The 18762-nt window shown below is 46.4% G+C and overlaps 1 protein-coding gene across 4 annotated transcripts in view; it reads left to right on the top strand.

Annotated features, from left to right (window-relative positions):
* WIPF1 (WAS/WASL interacting protein family member 1) overlaps nucleotides 1-18762 on the top strand; it is a 62981-nt gene that overhangs the window by 16857 nt on the left and 27362 nt on the right. Inside the window, exon 1 of one of the 4 annotated variants that reach the window (XM_079980160.1) lies at nucleotides 1992-2106. The exons of the other annotated variants lie outside the window; for them this stretch is intronic. The gene's annotated coding sequence lies outside the window, so the exon portion shown is untranslated. Of the gene's footprint in view, nucleotides 1-1991; nucleotides 2107-18762 lie in introns of those variants that run through there. 4 annotated transcript variants of the gene reach the window in all.

Consider the following 18762-nt stretch of genomic DNA (forward strand, 5'->3'; position numbering starts at 1 on the left):
CAGACCCCACTTTTTTTATAACTAGGAAGCCAGAGTTGGAGTGTTTGTGTGCTGGCTAGGCACTTGGGACAGAACTAACAGATCAGCCTTTGCCAACTTGCTGTGCTGCAGCTATCTTTGGACTCTGACTCCCATCTAGGTGAGGCTGATGGGAGTTGTAGTGCAAAGCAGCTGCAGCACACCAGGTCAGCGAAGGCTGGGGTGGACAAACCACCTTTTCTCTCTTTTCAGCCTGGTAGGATGGCAGTACTGCCATGCATATAAATGCAATATTTCAGTACAGGAGCCTGAGACAGTGGCTGCTCAGTACTTTGCGGAATGAATAAAACTGCTTCGTTCTGGATACAGTTTTGCATGTGAATAGAGATGAGGTTGTAAATGCAAATCTAGCAGTGCCACCTTCCTCCTTTGGCCCATCTTTAAATGGTTATAGGACCTCTCTGCATTACAAATTCTGTGTAAATGCTACCTCCCATGCTACTTCCTGTGGTTTTTACTTGCAGTTTGCATCACTGCCTGCTAACTTTCTTTTTATCAACTCTGCTACATCTCCAGTGGTAATCTTCCATGGGATTTTGGTACTTTTCCTCTAGCCTGTTCTAGGTAGGGGATGGGGGGTCTTCCAAGCTCATGTTTGCCAAGATGGCATTAACGGAGTTGTATCTGCATGAATTAGTCAAAGGAAAACCTTAGTTGTGTTTGTATAAAAGAGACTCTTATTGCCTCCGTTCCAAAATTAAGAAGGAAAGAAAAAAACCCGTTGAATCAGACCCATCAAGTCCAGCATCCTTTTCTCATGTTGGCCAACCAGATGCCTATGGAAACCCTAAAAACAGAACCTGAGCAAAAAAGCACTACCCCCCTTTGTAAAGGTAAAGGTACCCCTGACCGTTAGGTCCAGTCGCGGACAACTTGGGTTGCGGCACTCAACTCGCTCTATAGGCCGAGGGAGCCGGCTTACAGCTTCCGGGTCATGTGGCCAGCATGACTAAGCTGCTTCTGGTGAACCAGAGCAGCGCACGGAAATGCCGTTTACCTTCCCGCCGGTGTGGTACCTATTTATCTACTTGCACTTTGACGTGCTTTTGAACTGCTAGGTGGGCAGGAACTGGGACTGAATAACGGGAGCTCACCCCGTCACTGGGATTCGAACCGCCGACCTCCTGATCGGCAAGCCCTAGGCTCTGTGGTTTAGACCACAGCGCCACCTGTGTCCCACAGCGCCACACTGGTAAATTGGACTTCACCCCTACCTAAAGCTCTTTCTCCATTTTTAAATAGTCAAGGCTGGGTTGGACTTCTGTGCTCAATGTCTGTTTTGAAACCTTTGCTGATTCTTCCTATTGCATGAGTTTCTTTCAAAACTTCCTGTGGCTCACACCACAGTCCGTGTTCCCTGATCGCAATACAGTGGCTCGGTAGCTACATTCCTACCTATAAGCAATTTTTAACTGTCTAGTGCAATTGTTTCTCAAACTTGGGTCTGCATTGGTCTTGCTGGCTAGGGATGATGGGAGTTGTAGTCCCAAAGCAGCTGGAGATCCAAGTTTGGGAAACACTGATCTAGTGAAAGGGAGAGGGGAAAAAATACTCTGCTGCAGAAAAGCTTCCATGACAGGATGGAGTTAATGGGAGGAATGAAATGTTTGTGTGTGTGTGTGTGCTCGTTCACATTTGTGTGGTCCTGTCCCCTCTGCCAACAGCAGGCCACAGACAGAGCATGGTTTAAATGAGTCAGCAGTGTGGCACCACAAAAGATTTCAATGCATGCACACACACAGTGCAAGCTTTAATATGGCCTTGAACTGACCGGAGGGCCATTCCTGTAACACTCCTAATTGTCTCCTTGCGTTTACCCTTTTAAGTTTTAGAGCGCTCTGAGCGGAACAAACAAAAGATAGCAGAATTATGCAAACAAATGGGATGCATAATAACGTGAGGTATAAATATTCTCCGAGTCGAAACGAAGTAGATGGAGCAAGGTTTTTTTTAGCAAGAGGCAGTGTGGGGAAGTGTGGTGTCTTGTGGCCATGTGACAGGAAACTCAGCTGAAAGCTGAGGTGAGCTTCAGACGTGACAGCTCTCCTACTGCTGAAGACAGCGCAGGTCTGTGTTTTTCTTTTTGCAGTAAGTTTTTATTCTTTTCGAATATGAGTGTTATGTGTGTGTTTAAGGTTGTCGTGGTTGGGGTAGGACGATTGTACCATGAGACTTTCGCTAGGACAGCGCTGAGCTTCTGACTTGCAAGGTCGCCCAAAAGATGCATATAACAGGGAACAATTAATATTCAGGTTGGTGGTTAAGTTTGTATGTGTGTGTGTGTGCTGGTGAACTTACCTGTCTGTGAGAAGATGAGGATTTTAATATTTTGGTAATGAAAGCATGTTTTATTGTTGTGGCACCAGCGGTTCTCAACCTGTGGGTCCCCAGATGTTGTTGGACTACAACTCCCATCATCACTGAGCTCTGGCCTTGCTAGCTAGGGGTGATGGGAGTTGTAGTTCAACACACACACAGCTGGGGGGGGGGAGAACCTTGAACTGTTATTGTAATTGGCTAATGCAAAAGACTTAAGGCTGCAATCCTATACACAGCTATTGTCCAATCGTGCCTCCTTTGGAGTAAGGCCCCTTGAATTTAGTGGGAATTAAATTACATGTGCTTTTGTGTAAGCATGCCTAGGATTGTGCTGCAGGTGTGGCTGCTCCTTTAGTGGAGTTTGCTAGCTCTGAAATGCTATTACTGATTTCAATACTTACAGTGCCTAAAAAAATTTCTAAGCCCTGCACGTATATTAAAAGAGAGCACAAGGGCCTGCTTGTGAGCTTGCGGTATAATTAGATGCAATGCAAAATGAGCGAAGAAGAGGAAAGCAAGTGTTGCAGCTCCTCCAGGGGCCGGTGAATGGAGCCAGGTTGGTCTCCCCTTTGTCATGGTGTTCTTCCTTGGATGCAGACAAAAATCATAGAATTTGTAGAGTTGGAAGGGACCACGAAGGTCATCGAACCCAACCCCCTGCAATGCATAACTCTTTTGCCCAGTGTGGGACTTGAACCCACAACTCTGAGATTAAGACTCTCAGTGCTCCATGGAGCTCTGGCCAATGGCATAAGCTAGAGTGTGCCTCCTTTTGCTTCTTCAGTCCCTGGGCATCGATCTGATTTTGCTTTCTTCTTTGTCTCTGTCGGAAACGTGTCTCACTTAAACCCTTTTTTGCTCCAAGAGTAAGAAGAAAATCTTCCCAGCATCCAGACAATTGCTGGGCTTGGTGTAAGGGGCATAACTGGTAGGATCAGATATTCTTTTTTCCCCTCCTCTGGACCTCCTTCCTCCCCAGGCCGTATCACAAGCTGTTTTTGAAACTTCCATCAGTTTCAATTGCAGTCTTCCAGCGGACGGCGGGGGGGGTGCTTTTGGAGGAAAAACAAGTCCAGAAGTGCACTTACAAGTCACAGAACCAGTTGGGTGGTTCTGTGGCCTCTGTCCTTCTCGGTGAATAACTTGCATATTCTTCTGAAAATTCAGGGTAGTGCTCAGACTAGGACTGGGCGGGGGAGGGGGCACCCAAGTTGAAATACACTCTCAGCCAAAATTGCCTCACTGGGTAGTTGTGAGGACAACATGGTTGGGGGAGGGGAAATGCATGTCCCACTTTGAGACCCAGAAAGGACATGGGGGAAAGAGCACCAACCCAAAAACTGGATCAGTGACTCCCAAGACGTTGTCCTGTGGTCTGTCCCTAACTGTGCAAAATAATATTTGGGTTCAGAATGTTTTATAATATGCTGATTCTTGACAATGCAGAGGTTGACTAGTGTTTTTCTACCCACTCCTTCTAAAAAGAAAATGTCCTTGTCACCACAGTGGTGAAAATCCACAACCTGTGGGGGTTTTTTAGTTATAGGCACATGTAACAAAATAATCAGCATTTCCTGCTGTAATGAGACATGCCTGGGTCAGCGGTTCGAATCCCCGCGATGGAGTGAGCTCCCGTTGCTCTGTCCCAGCTCCTGCCAACCTAGCAGTTCGAAAGCACATCAGTGCAAGTAGACAAATGGGTATTGCTGCGGTGGGAAGGTAAACAGTGTTTCCGTGCGCTCTGGCTTCCGTCCCAGTGTCCCATTGCACCAGAAGCAGTTTAGTCATGCTGGCCACATGACCCGGAAAGCTGTCTGTGGACAATCACTGGCTCCCTCGGCCTGAAAGCAAGATGAACACCGCAACCCCATAGTCGCCTTTGACTGGACTTAACCATTCAGGGGACTTTTACCTTTACTTTTACCTTTGTATGATTGGATTCACATAAATACTGCTAGATCTATGCAATAATGCTATTTATAGGGAAGAACGCAAACTTCTTTAGCGTGTTGTGCTTCTGGTGGTGAAGCCTGTGACATTCATTGGCTGAAGCAGCAGCACAGAATGTTCATAACCACCCCAACTATTCAGGCTTCATAGATTATACATCTATACAGCTCAGTTTCTGTGGGGGAAGGAGAAGTTGTCAGTTTGGCAAGGGATTAGAACCTCACCCAGACCTTAGTTACAGAAGTAGGTTTGTCAACTAGTCTCACAAGAATGAGGGAACTAGAGGGTTGCAATCTTGGAGGCAACATGGCTGAATCAAGGGACCCAACTCAGTAAAGGAACCCAGCTGAGAAAAGAGAATTGAGAGAGAGAAAGGGACGAGTGGGAGAAGGTCCTCTGAATAAGACTCTAAGTGTGGTTTAAGGAGAGGAAAGCCGGGGTACAAGGGAAGGAGACCAAGAAACTGAAGGTAGCTGGAGGAAATTGGACAAAAAGTGAGTGGTGTTTTAAGGCGGAGACCTGGGGAACTGATGGAATGAAGAAAGAGTAAGCAAAAGGGAAAGTCTGACCGCAGCATAATTTCACAAGTGTTGGAGGTACAGGAAGGTCCGTTCTGGGAACTGGAAAGAAATGGCCAGTCAAAGGAGATTTAGTCCTTGTAGGACCCTGGGTCATGGAGAAAAGGATCAAGAAGATTATTTTATTTAGCAGTCTTCCCTATTCTGATGCTCTCCAGGTGTTTGACTACAATTCCCATTAACCCGTGTGTCAGTATGGCCAATGGGTCTGGGGTGATGGGAGTTGTAGTCCAAAACATCTGGCTTTTAGGAACTAGGCTCTGACTGACGTGTTTTGCCAGTTGTGGCTTCCACTAACACTGCCGTCAGCATGGCGATCTGGTGACCCTAAAGGAACAGTGACAAGGCACTGTAAATAGGTGTTGTGAGGAAAGGCTGAGTTGCAAATACTGAGTGATCACCCACCACACTGTGTTATAATTTGCAGAGCGTGGGTGCCTTTTTGGAGTGTTGTCCCTGTCCTGCACTGTTCGTTTGCCAGTAACGTTTACGTTTGGTCTCTTACACTTCTCAAGCACTTACTGCCTATATAGGTACACAGAGGCTGAATCTAGACACATCAATAGTTTCAGTTAAACACGTAAATTTAAACAGGGAAAACAGGTAGAGAGAGAAAACGGGACTCCATAGCGCCATCTGGTGGCAGAATGTTTATAGCGCATTTAAGGTAAAGGGACCCCTGACCATTAGGTCCAGTCGTGGCTGACTCTGGGGTTGTGGCGCTCATCTCGCTTTATTGGCCAAGGGAGCTTCCGGGTCATGTGGCCAGCATGACTAAGCCGCTCCTGGCGAACCAGAGCAGTACACGGAAACACCAGTTACCTTCCCGCCAGAGCAGTACCTATTTATCTACTTGCACTTTGGCGTGCTTTCGAACTGCTAGGTGGGCAGGAGCTGGGACCGAGCAATGGGAGCTCACCCCATTGCAGGGATTCGAACCGCTGACCTTCTGATTGGCAACCCCTAGGCTCTGTGGTTTAACCCACAGTGCCACCTGCGTCCCTATAAATCACTTTTTCTTTGCCATTCTCGCTGAGTCCAGAGAGGGCTTTCTCGGATCACTCCTACTGGGGCATGTCCACAGATGCTGCCAGGCTGTGCCACTTCTTCTGCCCGTTTCACTTGTCTATGAAGGAAGCAGCAGCCACCTCTGTGTACCAATATATGTACAGGCAGGGTCACCCTGTGGAATGCCCTCCCATCAGATGTCAAGGAAATAAACAACTATCTGACTTTTAGAGGACCTCTGAAGACAGCCCTCTATAGGGAAGTTTCTGATGTTTGATGTCTTACTGTGTTCAACATTGTTGGAAGCCGCCCAGAGTGACTGGGGACAACACAGATGGCATCTTCTGCTTTAAGTGCAATTATTGCGTGAAGATTTGTACAATTGCAAACCTCTGTGCACAAAAAGCACGCTGTGAAAAAAAATGGCCCCTGTGTGCTGCAAGGCTATGTGTGTCAGTGTACAAAGCCTTTGGCTTCTGTTGCACAAAGCCATTCACTTTGCTTCAGGTTCCTTGTTTTCTTTCACACCAGTAGCACTTCTTTGGGGACCTGTAAAATGAATGGGAAATCTTTTTTGAACGCACCACCATTGAAGCATGCAAAAGCAGAGCAGCAGATGATAGCCTGTGTTTTATAAATGGATAACGCTGCTTGATGAGAAAAACTGAGAAAAGTTAGAGAAGAGGAAGTGGGGAGAGTCAGAGAGCATTGTGACAGAGGCAAAGAGGGGAGGGGAAAAACAATAAGGGGATTGTACAAAAGTGGTAACTGTGTAAACTAGAGTTCTTGGAAAAAGAAGGCTGAGGGGAGAATTAATTTTCCAGATTAAAATTAGAGCAGCAGGAAGAAGAGCAAGAAAAGACTACACAACTATGTAAACATGGAAGAATGAAGAAATGGTTCAGGCTAGGGCTGGGCGATATATCAATATATTGTCCAAACCCAATTTGAAGTCCATATCGTGATATCAGTTTCATAATAAAAATCACAATGGAGGTAATACCACGGAGCCACCCAATATCACTACATAGCTCCATCCTTGTTTCAGACATCATGATATATTATTATATTGCGATGTTTAGCTGTGATATATCACGATTTTTGAAAAATATCTGAAGGAACATCTCCACCCCCATCTTTCAGCCCAGACACTGAGGTCCAGCTCCGTGGGCCTTCTGGCGGTTCCCTCACTGCCAGAAGTGAGGTTACAGGGAACGAGGCAGCGGGCCTTCTCGGTAGTGGCACCAACCCTGTGGAATGCCCTATCATCAGATATCAAGGAAATAAACAACTACCTGACTTTAAGAAGACATCTGAAGGCAGCCCTGTTTAGGGAAGTTTTTTATGTTTGATGTTTTATTGTGTTTTTAATATTCTGTTGGGAGCAGCCCAGATGGGCAGGGTATAAATAAATAAATAAATAAATAAATAAATAAATAATAATTATTATTATTGTTGTTGTTGTTATTATTATTACCCAGCCCTAGTTCAGGCTCAACAGAAAGAGAGAACAGGTAAGGAAATGAATCTAAGCTGCTGTGGAGGCTGAGGCAGTGTGTGTGTTTGGGGAGGGGGGGTGAGTTGATTTTGCAATGCTGGAGAGAGGATGGCTTGAGAAGCCTCACCAGCGGTTCGATGGTTCTCACGCTTCCATCTAAGGCAGTTGATCACAGGCCTTGGGAGCCACTGAGGTGTAGCTCGTGGCGTATTGGATCTGCTCAGCCATGAAGCCGACATTGTGACCTTGAGCTCATTGTTATTTGCCAGCCTAACCAACCTCGCAGGGTGCTTGGAGGACATTTGATGCTTGATAATAGGATGTGGTATTGGGTTCTTATTTTTGTACAAGTGCAATAAAAAGGACGTGCAGCCAACACACACCTGTTCCAAGCTAGGACTTAGCCTAGGGTATCGATACATGGCAGCCCATCTACCTTCTGCTTTCAGGCCAGACCCTTTCTTCTGCACTGTGCTTCTTCCTGCTCAGATCCTCCTGTGCTCTGCAGCTGTTGCAAGAGGTACAGCATGCATTTCATTTCTTTTTCGAATTCGCTCCCAGAAGCTTTGGCAAAGGCCACCTGCTTAGAAATAGGTTCAAAGCATATTCCCTAGGAGAGGAGGCCTATCACTGGCTAATATGGAACGTCCAGCTTCAAGGGCAGTCTACCATGTAACTGGGACGCGGGTGGCGCCGTGGGTTAAACCACAGAGCCTAGGACTTGCCGATCAGAAGGTCGGTGGTTCGAATCCCCGCAACGGGGTGAGCTCCTGTTGCTCGGTCCCTGCTCCTGCCAACCTAGCAGTTCGAAAGCACGTCAAAGTGCAAGTAGATAAATAGGTACTGCTCCGGCGGGAAGGTAAATGGTGTTTCCGTGCACTGCTCTGGTTTGCCAGAAGCTGCTTAGTCATGCTGGCCGCATGACCTGGAAGCTGCACGCCGGCTCCCTTGACCAATAAAGCGAGATGAGCGCCGCAACCCCAGAGTCGGCCACGACTGGACCTAACGGTCAGGGGTCCCTTTACCTTTACCATGTAACCAGTGTTAGAAACTCATATATATAACCCCGGCACTATATGGTTCCTTAAACCAGGGTTACAGTCGCCAAAACATAACGCCTGGTTGCCATTTTTGGGCCAGGTGGCTCAAAAGCCGTATTTTTCAATACCACTTTTGGGTTCCTGAAGTTCATTCTGATTGTGCAGATAGAATATCATGGATAGAATTCTACGGGATGTGTTGCCACTGTGTGAAAACGATCAAGACCCAATGATCTCCAGGCATGGCACCTCCAGATGGTGGAGACATCAGGCGTCATCCTGCCACCTGAGCATCTTCACTTGGTCGCAAGAGGCCGAAAGCCAGGTAGAAAAATGCGACTGGCACCTGGCGACTTTCGAACGCTGCACGTAACAGCAGAGGGCTTTCTGAATGCACCTGGAAGATGGTTCTGGGAAAACGGGACGCGGAGTTAGATCAACCTTTCATCTGATCAGCTGGGTTTCTTGTGTTATTTCTTGTGCTATAGATGCAAGAGCCTGCACGACAAAAGCAGTTTGAAAAGTGGGCAGTGTGGGTTTTCTTTAAAGCCGTTTCCCTAACTTCGGATTGTGTGTCAGTTCAGCCGAGGTTTTTTTTATATATATAATTTATCCGGTTATTTAAGTTACCACGCTGTTTTGTTTCAATAGGCTCCTGTCCCGGAGCTTAGGTGGAATTGTAATTAAAGTGAATTGGGGTTAATAAAGTGCTCCTATTAGTTGCACGGGACGCAGGTGGCGCTGTGGGTTAAAGCCTCAGCGCCTAGTGCTTGCCGATCGAAAGGTCGGCGGTTCGAATCCCTGCGGCGGGGTGCGCTCCCGCTGCTCGGTCCCAGCGCCTGCCAACCTAGCAGTTCGAAAGCACCTCCGGGTGCAAGTAGATAAATAGGGACCGCTTACCAGCGGGAAGGTAAACGGCGTTTCCGTGTGCGGCTCTGGCTCGCCAGAGCAGCGATGTCACGCTGGCCACGTGACCCGGAAGTGTCTCCGGACAGTGCTGGCCCCTGGCCTCTTAAGTGAGATGGGCGCACAACCCCAGAGTCTGTCAAGACTGGCCCGTACGGGCAGGGGTACCTTTACCTTTACCTTATTAGTTGCACCTTTTTGAAAGCCCTCGGTGTTTTGTTTTTCCTGCATAGCCCTGCATGCCACCAGAGCTCATTCAACCCACTAGCATGTTTTTCCTGTTGGCACCTGTAGGTGCCCTGCACAGCCGCCCTTGCCCTGATATCCTCCTTTCCGCACCTGTCTGAATTCAAGTCTTGTCCCTGGGAGTGGCTGGTGGGTGTTTTGTGTTCAGAGGGAGTAGTTGTGTGTGTGTGTGTGTGTGTGTGTGTGTGTGTGTGCTTTAGTCGTGCTTTTCTGCCCTTTTGGTTTGCAACAAAAAATAATTAATAGGAATGTTATTATGAAGCTAATTGAGCGTTAAGTAAAGTGCATAACTTTAGTTATAGAAGTGTAAAATGTAAAGTAACAGTTTAAGTGGTTCTGGCAGTGGGCTCCATGCCCTGGCAGATGTCCAACATTGCTGCTTAGAGATGTTAAAATCTGTGTATTACAGTGGTACCTCGGGTTAAGTACTTAATTCGTTCCGAATGTCCGTTCTTAACCTGAAACTGTTCTTAACCTGAAGCACCACTTTAGCTAATGGGGCCGGAGCACGATTTCTGTTCTCATCCTGAAGCAAAGTTCTTAACCTGAAGCACTATTTCTGGGTTAGCGGAGTCTGTAACCTGAAGCGTATGTAACCTGAAGCATATGTAACCTGAAGCATATGTAACCCGAGGTACCACTGTATTTTATTAGCTTTTCAAAGGTGCAAGCCACAATTTCTGCTATTTTTTTAAAGAGCCTGCTATATAGACACACACTGCTTACTCCTTCTCCAGGGCCCTTGTAAACACCTCTTTTCTCTGTCATATTTTGATCATTTTTTTAATTTTTACAATAGACTATAGTGTGATGCTTTACAAACTAGCTCAGAAGTAGCCAATGTGGTACTCTTCCCCAGATGTTTTAGACTACAACTCCCTGACTTTTGGCCAAACTGGCATGAGATGTTGGGAGTTGTGGTCCACAGAGGCTAGACTAGACAGTGCAAATGAATGATGCAAATATTCTTCTAAAACGTAAATAAATAGGGACAAATGATCAGCATGAGGAGGGAAGGGCATGGGTGAGTTTTCCGTGATGGCAACCCTGGTTATGTAACCCACTGCGGCCCTTAACAGATCTTTGCTTTGGGGGAGCAATTCGATGGGGTAGATAGAAGGTTTCATGCTCCTTGCACAGCAGCTTCTTGCAAAGGCATTCCACAAACCCAATCCTTCAGCAGTGCTGAAGCTCCAAAGAACTACAGTGATACCTCTGGTTACATACGCTTCAAGTTACAGACTCCGCTAACCCAGAAATAGTACCTCAGGTTAAGAACTTTGCTTCAGGATGAGAACAGAAATTGTGCTCTGGCAGTGCAGCGGCAGCAGGAGGCCCCATTAGCTTAAACGGTATCTCAGGTTAAGAACAGTTTCAGGTTAAGAACGGACCTCCGGAACGAATTAAGTACTTAACCCGAGGTACCACTGTACAGTTGCAGGTGTCTTGGCGTGATCAAAGTCTCTCAAACAAATTAGTGTGTGTGCTTTATTTCTCGGAAAAGGTAACTGCTGCCCAGATTTTTCAAAGATGCATTTGGGACCTGCCAGCCAGCCTTGGGCCAGATGTTTAAGTGAATTTGTTTAGCGTGCAAATTAAGTAAGTGTCTTGGCTTTTTTCCTTTCTTTTTTTTTTAGCCGATACATTAGAAGCCTGCAGTTTTGTTAGGCTATGAAGTTCTGTGTTTGGCCCCTTCTAAAAGAAGCTTCTGTATAGGGTCAGACAATAGAAAAATATCATTAAATGCTTGGCCCAATTTCGGCTGCGTTTGTACATGTGCATACACATTGCCTGTTTGTTTTCTCCCCCAGGCTGATAGCCAGGGAAATTTTGTTTCCTTTGGTATATTTCCTAAGTAAATGTTTTGTAAGGTTTCTTTCACCTCCAAAGTTCCAAGTAGTTTGGAACTGTCGGTTGACTAATACTCTTTTGAGTGGGTATTCCTAACCCTAAACATGCTCGAAACAGAAATTGCTGTTTTTTATCATCTAGGTTAGGATTACTGTCCAGACCTTCTGTGTTCCAGATGTTTTGGACTAGAATGCCAATCTCAGTCTCAGCCAGGTGGAGGTTATATGGCAAGACATCTGAAGGGCACCAGGTTGGGGATGACTGATTCGGACGAAGTAGGATCTGAAACAGAATATATAAATCATGCATAGAAGTATGGGCAGGAGGCTTCGAGTTCTGGTATTCCAGTTTTATTCTGGCAAAGAAGATTCCCCCTGCCCCGCCCCTCAATCTCTGCAAATGCAGTTTTCCATTTATTAATGGCAGAAACTAAATAGAAAAGTAAGTAAGCTTAAAACAAATTCATTCTTGCCTGGTGCTGCCAAAATATTTATCCCTACTGGCAACATTGCAGCATTGAAATAAAATTTAAAAGTTAACAGGGAGGAGAAGAGGCCTTTTCATACTGTTCTTTGTGGTTTTCGCAGGTGCTTAAGCTAAACAGGAAGCAAGTTGAATTGCTTTTATTAAAAGTTTTCTGCTTATTTTGCAAGGTATTAAACTGGTGTCTCCCCTCTACCCACCCAAAAAACCCTGCTGATTGATATGACTCACCTTTTTTCTCTCCCTGAGCTGGAACTAGAATAGAGGCAGATATGGTGAGAACAGGAGAACAATCTGAATTATTTCAGTGCTCAGCCAGAGATTGTGTATTTGTTCCACGAGATGAAATTCAAAAGCCACAGTATCTTTCTTTGGACCACCTAAAATCATAGCGGTCAACTTTCAGATTTGCAAGTAAGGGATTAGCAGCCTCGAAAATAAGGGATCAGCAGCCTCACCTGTCCTGGGGACAGTTTACGGGATATCCAACAATCCGGGATAGCAGCGGGAAACGGCGCTGGAATAAGGGAATTTCCCGCAAAAAAAGGGACGGTTGACAGCTATGCCTAAAATCTGGGGTGGGGGGGGGGATGTACTAAGTAGTGTTTTAAGTCCTCCAGAACTCATCTTCAGGTTGAATGTTTAGCAAAAGGGAGAGTTCTGGAGAACTCAAAAAGTTTGCTCACCAGGAAGGAGTGGTTTGACACTTCCCTCCACAGCCACGAACTCAGTGGAAACACCTCTCTCCAGTGCATGGTACCGCAGTTAGCGATGGGGGGGGGGAATCCCATTGCGTCGTGATGAGGGAGGAAAGAGTTGGACTTCCGCTACCTGTGTGCTGTGGTCCTCGTGGAAATCGGGAGAGAGAGCGTTCTCTTCGCCTAGGATTATTTTAAAAATATGTATCTTGTCTTACTATAATCAGCATGATTTGATGTAGTTAAAGCACCACAGTGGCACGTGTGACAGGCGTCATTCAAAGCCCAAAGGCAAATTTGCTTCTGTTAAACCCCCGACTGCTGAGAAAAAGTGAAGAAGTATCTTTGGGAATTCAATGAGTTGGCATGTGCAGAGCACATACACAAAAGTTGTTAGTTGGTTATGTATTCAGATTGGTGTGGTTTGTGGGTGGGGACGCTTGCTTGCTACTTGGTGACCTTTAAGGGCTGAAGTAGACATTATGTTAATCGTGGGGTTAACAACCACATACAGGGATTTTATAAGTATAATGATATGTGCTTGTTTACCCCTTCCCTCCACTTCTGTAAGCCTGACAAAAATTATCCCCCTTGTGCAGCAGTTTGGACTTCCAAAACGTTCGGAAACCAAAGTGCGGCTTCCGATTGGCTGCAGGAAGCTTCTGCAGCCAGTCGGAAGCCCTGTTTGTCGTTTGGGTCCCAAAGAATGTTCACAAACTGGAACACTCTTGGGTTTTTGGCATTCAGAAGCGAAAACATTTGACTCGCAAGTTGTTCGGGATCCAGGGTACGACTGTACAGTGGACCCTCCAGATATGAATTACCGTATTTTTCGCTCTATAAGACGCACTTTTCCCCTCCTAAAAAGTAAGGGGAAATGTGTGTGCGTCTTATGGAGCAAATGCAGGCTGCGCAGCTATCCCTGAAGCCAGGAGAGCAAGAGGGATCGGTGCGCACCGATCCCTCTTGCTCTCTTGGCTTCGGGGATAGTCGCACGAAGCCTCTTCAGTGCAACGGGAGGAGCACTCCCCCTGCCCTGAAGAGGCTTGGCACGGCTATCCCAGAAGCCAGAACAGCAAGAGGGATGGCTGCTTTCGCTGCGCAGCTGGAGAGGCACTGCGTAGCTTTCCTTCTGCGCAGTGCCCCTTCAGCAAAGCGGGAGGAGAAACGGAGCTCCTTCCATTTCTCCTCCCGCTTTGCTGGAGAGGTGCTGTGCACTTTCTTGTCCTCTAAAACTAGGTGCGTCTTATGGTCGGGTGCGTCTTATAGAGCAAAAAATACGGTGAATTAATTCCGGGGCAGAGACACTGCTTCTGTGCACGCGGCGCAGTTGAGCGCTTCTGCGCATGTGTGTGGCACACAGAGTGCTTCTGCTCATGCGTGCGCAGTGAAACCTGGAAGTATACGCTTCCTGGTTTGCCACATTCGTAACCTGAAAGTTACGTACCCAGAGCGGTACGTAACTAGAAGGTCCACTGTATTTGACTTAAAAAAAAAAACCCCACACACAATGCAAATGGTTTTATTATTTTAAAAGTTAAAAACTTAACTTTCAAATATGTCTTTAAAAGGTATCTTTCATTGGCAGTCATTGCTAAACAATGGCCTTAGTTTTTGAATCCATATGGTGGGGGGCTGGGACTTACAGCGTTATCCTTTAAAAAAGAGAGATGAAAGGTATGTTGCTTATTCCCTCACTTCCCCCCTGCCCCCTTATTTCCTAATTCCCGTGAAGATATGCTAAAGTCAAAACTCAGCTCCTCTCCTTCCCTTTGTCTGTATTGCGCACAAGCTTGAATGCTGAAGTTTGCATGATCTCCCTCCAACCAATAGACTGCAACAGCTAGAAGGTTAGCTGAGGATACAGCTTCACATTAAAAAAATCTCCCTTAACTGGTCAAAGCAGATTCATCATACAGGTGATTTCTCTCTCTCTCTCGAACACTTAAGGGGGGGAAATCATGTAAATTTAGCCAAATTCCTGAAACTGTAATATTTATCCAAAATGTAGTTGCCATACCATGTTGTTAAATGTTCTGGTGGTGAATATAACACATGGGACAAATTATAGAGGGCGGCTTTCTTCCTGAAGGCTTTAGTCTACGCTGTGTGGAAAACTCATATGGCTCTCTGTATACTTTTTCCAGCCAAACGTCTATATTTCAGGGTCAGCCCAGGCACCACTTTTGATGATGCTAGGAGGGCATCATATCACAACAAAGGGAGGGAGCACTTAACCTTTGCTCCCGTCAGCTGTTTTTCTACAGCAAAACACTTCTCCCTAACGCTTCCTATCCAAATGGGATTCCAGACAAGTTTTTATTAGTTTGCAAAACCATGGACTATGAAACCCTCCAAACTGAAGCACCTTAGAGTGAGTCAGATTCCTTAGGATCGGGTGGTCATTAATGACTGTACAATCTATTCAGGAGCTTTAAGCACCTCCCTCTCTCATCTGGCTGCCTCCCCATTGCATTTTGGAGAGGAGGAGAAGGAGCTGTTCCCAGGATTTCAGTACCATACTTTAAACAGTGTGGTGTAGTGGTTAAGAGTCTCGTAATCTGGGGAACCGGGTGCGCGTCTCCGCTCCTCCACATGCAGCTGCTGGGTGACCTTGGGCTAGTCACACTTCTCTGAAGTCTCTCAGGCCCACTCACCTCACAGAGTGTTTGTTGTGGGGGAGGAAGGGAAAGGAGAATGTTAGCCGCTTTGAGACTCCTTAAAAGGGAGTGAAAGGCGGGATATCAAATCCAAAAACATGCCACGCTGGGCAAAGGCTCTGAAACTGCCATTTCTGTTTGCACTCTTTTTATGTGGATTTCTTGAAAACAAGTCATGCCAGATTAATCATATTTCTTTTTTGATAAAAATTACAAGCTTGGTGGATTAGGGGAATGCTGTGGATGTAATATATCTTGATTTCCATAAGGTTTTTTGACAAAGTCCCCAATGATATTCTTTTGGAGAAGCTGGTAAAATGTGTACTGGATGAGGTAACTGTTAGGTGGATTTGCAGCTAGTTGACTGGCTGAACCCAAAGAGGGCTCACAAATGGTTCCTTGTCCTCCTGGAAAAAGGGACAAGTGGGAGGCCGCAGGATTCTGCCTTGGGCCCACTGGTATTCAATATCTTTATAAACAACTTGTATGAAGGTATTGTAGGGAAGCTAGCCAAATTTGCAGATTACGCCAATCTGGGAAGGGGAGCCATTGCTACAGAATACAGAATAGGGACTCAAATTGACCTTAACAGATTGGAGAACTGTGCCCAAACAAACAAAATGAATTTCAGTAGGGACAAATGTAACGTTCTTCACTTAGCCAGCAAGAACCAGCTGCACAAATATAAGGTGGGGAACATCTGGATTGCCAGTAGTACATGTGAAAAGAATCTAGGAGTCTTAACAAGCTTAACATGCAAGAATGGTGCAACAGCAAAGAAAGCAAATGCTATTCTAGGCTGCATCAATAGAAGTATAGTGTCTGGGTCAAGGGAAGTACCGGTAATAGTCCCACTGTATTCTGCCTTGGTCAGGCCATACTTGGAGTACTGTGTTCGGTTCTGGGCACCACAATTTAAAGATATTGACAAGCTGACATGTGTGCAGAGGAGGGCAACCAAGATGACCAAGGATCTGGAAACCAAACCTTATGAGGAACAGTTGAGGGAATTGGGTATATTTAGCCTAGTAGAGAGAAGACTGAGAGGAGATTTAGTTACAGGTAGGTAGCCGTGTTGGTCTGCCGTAGTCGAAACAAAAAATAAAAAAACCCTTCCAGTAGCACCTTAGAGACCAACTAGGTTTGTTATTGGTATGAGCTTTCGTGTGCATGCACAATTCTTCAGATACCAGCACTGCATGCACACAAAAGCTCATTCCAATAACAAATTTAGTTGGTCTCTAAGGTGTTACTGAAAGGAGATGTGATAGCCATTTTAAAATATCGAAAGGGCTGTCACATGGAAGATGGAACAAGGTTGCTTTCTCTTGCTCCGGAGGGTAGGCCCAAAAACCAATGGGTCCATGTTACAAGAAAGAAGATTGCGACTGAACATCAGAAAGAACTTTCTGACAGCAAGAGCTTTTAGACAGTGGAACGGTCTCCCTTGGGAGGCTGTGGGCTCTCCTTCCTTGGAGGTTTTTAAACAGAGGTTGGATGGCTGTCTGTCATTTATGATCTTCTTGAAATTTCCGCATTGCAGGGGGTTGGACTAGATGATCCTTGGGATCTCTACAGTTCCATGATGCTACAGTGCATTTTATTTGTTGTAAATCATCAAATAATTGCCCTCTTGTGCTTTCACAGAGGTGGGAAGACTGCAGAAAATCTGACTCTGTGTGTGCACACGCAAAGATCAGAACAGCAGCAGTCACAGGTCTAGTTCATGGGTAGGCAAACTAAGGCCCGAGGGCCGGATCTGGCCCAATCGCCTTCTAAATCCGGCCTGCGGACGGTCCGGGAATCAGCATGTTTTTACATGAGTAGAATTTGTCCTTTTATTTAAAATGCATCTCTGGGTTATTTGTGGGGCCTGCCTGGTGTTTTTACATTAGTAGGATGTGTGCTTTTATTTAAAACGCATCTCTGGGTTATTTGTGGGGCATAGGAATTCATTCATTCCCCCCCGCAAATATAGTCTGGTCCCCCACAAGGTCTGAGGGACAGTGGACCGGCCCCCTGCTGAAAAAGTTTGCTGACTCCTGGTCTAGATCCTTTGTAGCATGACTCTTTCACCTTTTTTAACGTACCTCTTTTTGACATATGCAGTGCTGGGGTTTTTTTGCAGTTCCTTTTGCCATGCATCCATGTATCTGAAGCCCAGCTATTGCCATTTCTTTTCTCAACAACCGCCATTGCAAGGTTTGCGTGTTAGTTGCTACCTCAACGTGCTGGCAGGCATAACAAATAAATTTGTCACAGTTTCAGCCCTGTCCAATGAGGCACCCTGAAAGGAGTCCTTGTGATAGAACTCCCACCTCCCCATGGCTGGCATGGGAGTTGCTAGGTGCAGCGTCGGGCAGCTACAGAGAGAGCCCTGCCCTGTCTCCTGTCAATTGCCTTAGGTGTGCAGAAAAAAGCCTCCTTTTTCCTGGGTATATGTGCAGAAGAGTCTGCTATGTGGTGGAGGGTGAGCAGCTGAAAGGGCAGGTCCAAAGCTCTGCCCTCCATGCACAAAGATGTGCACCAAACCCTACTGAGATACAGGTAGAACGACTTGCACCTGCAGATGTCATGCAGATTTGTGGAGATGGCTTGTGCAATCACAGGCTTGTTGAATGTACAGTGGTACCTCTGGTTACGTACTTAATTCGTTCCGGAGGTCCGTTCTTAACCTGAAACTGTTCTTAACCTGAAGCACCACTTTAGCTAATGGGGCCTCCCACTGCCACCACACCGCCAGAGCATGATTTCTGTTCTCATCCTGAAGCAAAGTTCTTAACCCGAGGTACTATTTCTGGGTTAGCGGAATCTGTAACCTGAAGCGGATGTAACCTGAAGCGTATGTAACCCGAGGTACCACTGTAATTGGGAGTAACCAAGTGGGTGGCGCTGTGGGTTAAACCACAGAGCCTAGGACCTGCTGATCACAAGGTCGGCGGTTCGAATCCCCGCGACGGGGTGAGTTCCCGTTGTTCGGTCCCTCTCCTGCCAACCTAGCAGTTCGAAAGCACGTCAAAGTGCAAGTAGATAAATAGGTACCGCTCCAGCGGGAAGGTAAACGGCGTTTCCGTGCGCTGCTCTGGTTCGCCACATGACCCAGAAGCTGTACGCGGCTCCCTTGGCCAATAAAGCGAGATGAGTGCCGCAACCCCAGAGTCGGCCACGACTGGACCTAATGGTCAGGGGTCCCTTTACCTTTTAAGTAACCTGTGGCCCTCCTGATGTTGTTTGCCTTCAGTTCCAGATGGCACAATCCAGCACAGCCGATGATCAGGGATGGTTAGAGTTGTCATCTAGCAACATCTGAAGGGTGATACACAGGTTCCCCACTTCTGATGTAACCCCTTCACAGTGAAGCCGTGAGGCATCAGTCTTCCAAGGCAGAGGGGAACTGTGTCGCCATGTATGCAACCTTAGGCTGCTACAAGCAGTTTCTCACCATGCCATGTTAGATAGGGACTAGCATGTGGGGGGCGGGAACCC

Source organism: Podarcis cretensis (genome assembly GCF_951804945.1).
Source record: "Podarcis cretensis genome assembly, chromosome: 1".
Classification (NCBI taxonomy): domain Eukaryota; kingdom Metazoa; phylum Chordata; class Lepidosauria; order Squamata; family Lacertidae; genus Podarcis; species Podarcis cretensis.